The sequence below is a fragment of the Trifolium pratense genome, linkage group LG3 (assembly GCF_020283565.1).
Source record: "Trifolium pratense cultivar HEN17-A07 linkage group LG3, ARS_RC_1.1, whole genome shotgun sequence".
Classification (NCBI taxonomy): Eukaryota; Viridiplantae; Streptophyta; class Magnoliopsida; order Fabales; family Fabaceae; genus Trifolium; species Trifolium pratense.
Window position 1 is genome coordinate 5,646,470 of NC_060061.1, and position 5,755 is coordinate 5,652,224.

Sequence of the window (5,755 nt, forward strand, 5' to 3'; positions counted from 1 at the left end):
AGAAAAGTACTTTCCAGCCCCACAAAGAGGTTTTAGAATTGATCAATCTGGGTAGTGAAGAGGAGAAGAAAGAAATCAAGATTGGGGCAATCATTGTTACCCCAAAGGGTGCTCACATTCCTTTCACAGCGAGATTACAGTTTGAATGTACTAACAATATCGCCGAGTATGAAGCTTGCATCATGGGCATTGAAGAGGCTATTGACTTAAGGATCAAAAACATTGACATTTATGGAGACTCAGCTCTTGTGATTAATCAGATCAAAGGAGAATGGGAGACTCGCCATGCTGGTTTGATTCCTTATAGAGATTATGCAAGACGGCTGTTGACTTTCTTCAATAAAGTTGAGCTACACCACATTCCTCGTGACGAGAATCAAATGGCCGATGCTTTAGCCACTCTATCTTCAATGTACCGAGTTAATCGCCGGAACGAGACACCAACCATTAGTATTCGGTGCCTTGAGAGACCTGCATATGTGTTTGCAACCGAAGAAGTAGTTGATAACAAGCCTTGGTTCCATGATATCAAGATGTTCCTTCAGAAGCAAGAATATCCCTCTGGGGCATCTAACAAAGACAGAAAGACTCTGAGGAGGTTATCTAGCAGCTTCTTCCTAAATGGTGAGGTGTTGTATAAAAGAAATTTTGATATGGTCCTGCTGCGGTGTGTAGACAAACATGAGGCTGATTTATTGATGCATGAAGTACATGAAGGTTCATTCGAAACCCATCCTAATGGACACACAATGGCCAAGAAAATGTTAAGAGCCGGCTATTATTGGTTGACAATGGAGTCTGATTGTTATAAACATGCCAGGAAATGCCATAAATGTCAGATTTATGCGGACAAGATGCATCTACCACCAACTTCTCTAAATGTTCTCTCTTCTCCGTGGCCGTTCTCCATGTGGGGTATTGATATGATTGGTCGGATTGAACCGAAAGCTTCCAATGGACACCGTTTCATCTTAGTGGCCATTGATTACTTCACCAAGTGGGTTGAGGCAGCGTCTTATGCTAATGTGACCAAGCAGGTGGTCGTACGTTTTATCAAGAACCATATTATATGCCGTTATGGTGTTCCTAACAAGATTATTACAGATAATGGGACAAATTTGAATAACAAAATGATGAAAGATCTGTGTGACGAGTTCAAGATTGAGCATCATAATTCGTCTCCTTATCGGCCTCAAATGAATGGTGCAGTAGAAGCTGCAAATAAGAACATCAAGAAGATCGTGCAGAAGATGGTGGTCACTTACAAAGATTGGCACGAAATGTTACCTTTTGCTTTACACGGATACCGTACTTCAGTTCGTACTTCGACAGGGGCAACTCCTTTCTCTTTAGTATATGGCATGGAAGCGGTACTCCCCGTAGAGGTTGAGATCCCATCAATGAGAGTCTTGATGGAAACTGAGTTGGCCGAGGCCGAATGGTGCCAAAATAGATATGACCAATTGAATCTAATTGAGGAGAAACGCATGGCGGCTTTGTGTCATGGACAGTTGTATCAAAGAAGAATGAAACAGGCTTTTGACAGGAAGGTTCGACCCCGTGAGTTTCGTGAAGGTGACCTTGTACTCAAAAAGATCTTGTCCTTTCAGCCAGATTCTAGGGGCAAGTGGACGCCTAATTATGAAGGCCCGTATGTTGTCAAAAGAACTTTTTCTGGTGGTGCTATGATTCTCGCAACCATGGATGGTGATGAGCTCCCTCGTCCTGTAAATGCCGATGCAGTCAAGAAATACTTTGTCTAAAAAAAAAAAAAAAAAAAAGCTCGCTAAGTTGAAAAACCCGAAAGGGCGGCTTAGGCAAAAATGAGCGTCCCGGTGGATTGAAAACCCGAAAGGGCGGTCCAGGCAAAAATAAGGGGCAAAAAACAAAAAAATATATATTCCCGGTGGATTGAAAACCCGAAAGGGCGATCCAGGCAAAAGTTAGGGATTTAAAAAAAAAAAGCAAAAAGCATGACTGTTGAAACAAGACCTTGAGAAAATATTCAGTTTCAGTGTACGAAATGGCAACTTCTACCAAACTTCTGACCGATGGGCTTTACCCCTAGAAGCAATCATTCTTATCATGGACTGACATATTATGCCGGGTTTTACCCCGAGGATCTGATTCATTTCACCTGTAACAACGTTGTCCCCAGCGAAAAATTACTGAGTGGTTGTACGGATACGTCGGCCCAATACTCATCTTACCTGATCAAATCTTTTATCTCATCCAGTCATGTACAAATATCGTTCAATCATACAAATACAAACTTCATAGTATACATTAATACATACATACAATTGTTCACACATACTCATACATACAATTATTCACATGTCCATACATACATTCATATTCATATGCAACATGCACAGAAAATCATTCATACATACTACATTGACCATCATGTGTCTTACTTCATACATCATAAAAAGAGTCATCCCCAGTGAGTCTGGTCCAGAGATGTCCCCGTCATTCATATTCCAAGTAGTAGGTTTTGCAAACAATCAACTGCAAACTTGTGGTTAATTTCCCCAAAAAGAGTCACCTCAAGTGTGTCTGATCCAGACAAATACATATCCTTGTCATGTCTTGCTCTCCCACAATGATAGCAGACAATTTACTTCCTCGTCTTGTCCTTACCATCCCACAATGTTGGTGGACACTGTCTTTACTTCTGTCCGCTCACAGGACTTTATTGCTTTTCATTTACTTCTGTCCGTATCCAGGACTTTACTGCTTCTGTCCGTTCACAGGACTTTATTGCTTTCCATTTACTTATGTCTGTATCCAGGACTTTACTGCTTATGTCCGTTCACAGGACTTTATCGCTTTCTGTCTTTAATTCTGTCCGTTCACAGGACTTTACTGCTTATGTCCGTTCACAGGACTTTACTGCTTATGTCCGTTCACAGGACTTTATCGCTTTCTGTCTTTAATTCTGTCCGCATACAGGACTTTACCGCTTTCTGTCTTCACTACTCGTATTTTCCAGCAGACTTGTTTCGTCCACAATCAGATAATCTCATGGTCAAAAATTCACAAGCATAACATTCATAACATTACATCATAGCATTTTTTAGTTCAATCTGGTCAAAAAATGGTGTACTCTGTATTTAAGTCTCTTCCATCGTCAAATCAAAACAAAAACATCATCAAAAAATCATCTTTTTCTTTTCATCTCCGATGGAAGAAACTTAAATAGGGGCATCTGTCATACCCCATTTTTTGACCGACTGTTTTTTTTTTTACGTTTTTTAGACGAGTTTTTCTTTGTTCGTTTCTGACGAAATCTCGGCAGAGAGGTATTTTAAAATACCTCATTTATGTGGTTTCATTTTATTTTCTTTTTATTATTATTTTTGTTATTTCTTTATTCTTATTTTTTTTATTTTTATTTTCGTTTTTTTATTATTATTATTATATATATTATTTTTAATTTTTGTTTATATTTTTATTTTATTTTCGTTTTTTATTATTTTTATTATTATATATTATTATTTTAACTTTTTTATTTGTGGCATTTTTTTTTGCCAATTTTTTCTTAAGAGGTCCAAATATTTTTTGTTTTTATCCTGGTCCAGGCCCAAAAGGGCATTTTTGTCCAAATGGAAAATTCATCAGCTAACCCTAATTTCTGACACCTTTAAATAGTGCATTTATTGCACTGTTCCCGAAGGAGGAATCGTCAGCGCCGCACCAACAACAACAATTTTTTCCAGAATCAAAGCAAAAGAAATACAAAAAAAATCAAAAAATATACAGAATAATATCATCATCAACACAATCTGTTCTCATCAACCATAACCATATCATCACAGTATCAACAACATCACCATAACCGTATCATTACAGTAACAACATCATCATCAACCCGAAACCAAAATCCTCCATCAAACCCAAATCCGAAATCCAGAAGCAAATCATTCATCATTCATTCAAACCAAAACGGAACCAACCTAAATCATTCCAACAACAATCAAAAACCCAGAACCATCAAAACATCAAATCCAACCGGAACTAAAATAACTCAGAATCAAGACCAAATACCACCAAGGTCACGAATCCAGAACAAGATCAAAGAAAAAGGTTGAACTTCTTTCTCTTTTAAGCGCCGGAACTGTTTTTTTTTCTTTCTTTTTCCGATCTAGGACGTTTGGTTTAGATTTAGGTTTTTGGAAAGGGTGTTTGGGTTTAGGATGTTGAATCGAAACTGTGGGTTATTTTTTTGGTGATTTTAGAGGGGTTAGGCCGCCAGAGCCGCCGCCGGAATCGCTCCGACGCGGTGGCTCACGGCGGCTACCGATGAATCTTCATCGGAGAGGTTGAACCCTAGCAGAGAATAGAAGAGAAGGAAGAGAGTTTTATGAATTTTTTTTAGGGTTTGAGGGTATTTATACCCCAACCCGATCCGGTGTGCGCATGTCCATTGCAGCACACCATACACCTTCTCTTCTCAGCCTTTGATTTCATCACTTGGCTTAGATCTTGTCTTTTTACTTTTAGATCAGAGCCGTCTGATCCATCAGACGGTCGTGATTGATCCTGCGTTTTTTCTTGTTTTTTTGTTTGGTAAAGAGGCCTATTCTGGACTGGGCCTTATTGTTCTGTTCATTCTTTGCACCCCATTCCTGCTATTTACACTCCTGTTAGAATGTGATTAGGAAATTTGTAATTATAAATAAAATTTGCATTGCATATGTATGGTTGCATTCATTCATATTTATTTATTGAAGTTTAGAATGTAATTAGGATTTATAATGTAATTGCATTGCATGCATTTTATTTATTACGCTTTATGCCGTGCTTGCGATCCAACGTCGCTTCAATCCCTCGCGTTTAGTTTAGTTTATTGCAAAAAACTCAAAAACATTCAAAAAAATCAAAATCTTTTCAAAAAGAAATCTTCTACTCTTTTTCTCAAATAAAATTAATTGATCGCGCTTTTTTTTAAAATTTGAGGTCAAAATCTCTTTTTTCAACGCGCAAAACTTTTTGCTTATTTTTTCCTTCAAAATTGAGGTCAAAACCTCTTCAAAAAAATCAAATCAAAGAAAACATTTTTCCAAAACATCAAAAATCTCAAAAAAAAGTCATTTACTCTTTCAAAACCCTTTTCCAAAAACAAAACACAAAACAAAAATATTTTCAATACAAAAGCACTTGGATTTTAAACCAAAGTTGCATTTTTCAAATTCAATCAATCAAAACTTCTTTTTTTTCAAACTCTTGGATTTTAAACCAAGTGATTTCATTACACTCTTTTCTTAAAAAACCTTGGACTTTAAACCAAGAGATTTTTTATCACTTAAACCTTTTCACAAAAAACCTTGGACTTCAAACCAAGTGTTCGCGTCTCTTTTTTTCTAAATAAAACTCAATCAATCAAAACTTCTTTTTTTTCAAACTCTTGGATTTTAAACCAAGTGATTTCATTACATTTTTTTCTTAAAAAACCTTGGACTTCAAACCAAGAGACTTTTTATCACTTAAACCTTTTCACAAAAAACCTTGGACTTCAAACCAAGTGTTCGCGTCTCTTTTTTTCTAAATAAAACTCAATCAATCAAAACTTCTTTTTTTTCAAACTCTTGGATTTTAAACCAAGTGATTTCATTACAACCTTTTCTTAAAAAACCTTGGACTTCAAACCAAGAGACTTTTTATCACTTAAACCTTTTCTCAAAAAACCTTGGACTTCAAACCAAGAGACTTTTTATCATTCAAACATTTTCAACACAAAAGCACTTGG

The 5,755-nt window shown here is 36.8% G+C and overlaps 1 long non-coding RNA gene across 1 annotated transcript; it reads left to right on the forward strand.

The window, feature by feature from the left end:
* The first annotated feature begins 3,860 nt into the window (after positions 1-3,860).
* On the forward strand, positions 3,861-4,832 carry LOC123916451. Its single transcript, XR_006812145.1, has 2 exons — positions 3,861-4,174; positions 4,245-4,832. It is a non-coding gene; the product is annotated as an uncharacterized LOC123916451 (long non-coding RNA).
* The last annotated feature ends 923 nt before the right edge of the window (positions 4,833-5,755 follow it).